This window comes from Octopus bimaculoides, chromosome 1, assembly GCF_001194135.2.
Source record: "Octopus bimaculoides isolate UCB-OBI-ISO-001 chromosome 1, ASM119413v2, whole genome shotgun sequence".
NCBI lineage: Eukaryota > Metazoa > Mollusca > Cephalopoda > Octopoda > Octopodidae > Octopus > Octopus bimaculoides.
In genome coordinates, this window is record NC_068981.1 from 112,713,518 (window position 1) to 112,715,036 (window position 1,519).

At 41.5% G+C, this 1,519-nt stretch overlaps 1 protein-coding gene across 1 annotated transcript in view; it reads left to right on the forward strand.

The window, feature by feature from the left end:
* The window catches only part of LOC106880570 (dynein beta chain, ciliary), a 76,712-nt gene that overhangs the window by 74,821 nt on the left and 372 nt on the right, over positions 1-1,519 (forward strand). The gene's annotated exons all lie outside the window — the stretch shown is intronic.

The following is a 1,519-nucleotide window of genomic DNA, read 5'->3' on the forward strand; positions in this document are numbered from 1 at the left end:
AAAGAAAATCACCAACGATACACACGTGGTCACATATTGAAATGACCGGAAGGGAAAGGGTGAAGAAAAAGTTCTTTTCAAAGACAGGAGAGTGCAAGAGAGGGAGGTATGTGTTGTGTGTGTGTGTGTGTGTGTAATGATAGCAGGTGTGTGTGTGTGTGTGTGCTTGTATGTGCATGTGTGTATACATGAATGTATAATTGTGTGTGTGTATGTGTGCTGCGTGGATTCATTTGCATGTATGTGTATGCATGTGTGTGTGCATGTGTGTGTTTGTGCATGTGTGTGTGAACGAGGGGTTGTGTAGGGGGTATAGGTGCGTTTTTTTGTATGCATGTGTGTATAGTTGTGTGTATGTGTGCGTGTATACATGTATGCATGGGATGGTGAGTATTAGATATGTGAGTGTGTTTGTGTCTATATGTGTATGCGTATATGTGTGTGCATGTATGTGAATTTGTGTATGCGTGTGTGGGGTTTGTGTAAGCGAGTATGTGCGTACCTGTGAGTATGTGCGTGCATTTATGTGCGTGTGTTTGTGCCCATGTGTGTGTAATTGTGTGCGTGTCTATGTGTATTGTGTGTATTGGAGGTATATGTGCATACATATGCTAGTGTGTGTATGTATGTGTGTATATGTGTGTGTGTGCATGTATGTGCGTGTGTGCATGTATGTGTGTTTGTGCATGTATGTGTGTGCATGTGGAAATGTGTTGGGTTATGTGTGTATTTTTTGTTGTGTGTATGCGCATGTACTTGAGTATTATATGTGGTTGTGTGTGTATATAGGTATGTGTGTCTGTGTGCGTGGGGTTGTGGATTAGGTATATGTGTGTGTGCGTTTGCATGTGTGTGTGTATGTATGGGTGTGTGTGTTTGTGTGGAAGTATGTGTGTGTATATGTGCATGTATGTGTGTGGGAGGTACATGTGCGTTCATGTGTGTACACGGGTGCGTGTGTTTTTTGTGTGTGGATATGTACGTATGTGTGTGTGTGTATTTAGAAATAAAACAAATTATAAAAAATAAGGTTGAAAGGAGATAAAGAAGAAGTTAATGTAATATAAAATATTGAAATTACAAGCAAAAAATGAAATAAGGTTGCTTAATTAGATGAGGTGTAGAGGCAATCAATAGGAGGAGGGGGTTGTGTTTAGTTTGAAGAGGATAGTTGTTCGTAGATTAAAGATATACTGCTGTTCCAGGTGGAATCATGAGTGTGTGGATCTGTGGTGCAGAGTGATGCCAAAGACGGAGATGTTAGAGGGGGAGTGGTTGGCCAAGCGGAAGCGACAGGGGTGTTTGAAAATTGCCAAACATCCCTTAGATGTTTGGTGAACCGGTCGGCCCTTCTGACCTACATATAGTTTACCACAGAGGTTGTATCTAATACAGTATTTGAGGCTAGAAGAGGTGCAAGAGAAGGAATTTATATATATGGTAGGTGCAGGAGTGGCTGTGTGGTAAGTAGCTGGTCATGCTACTTCAGGCTGATGACGAGCAAAGACTCAGAAACATG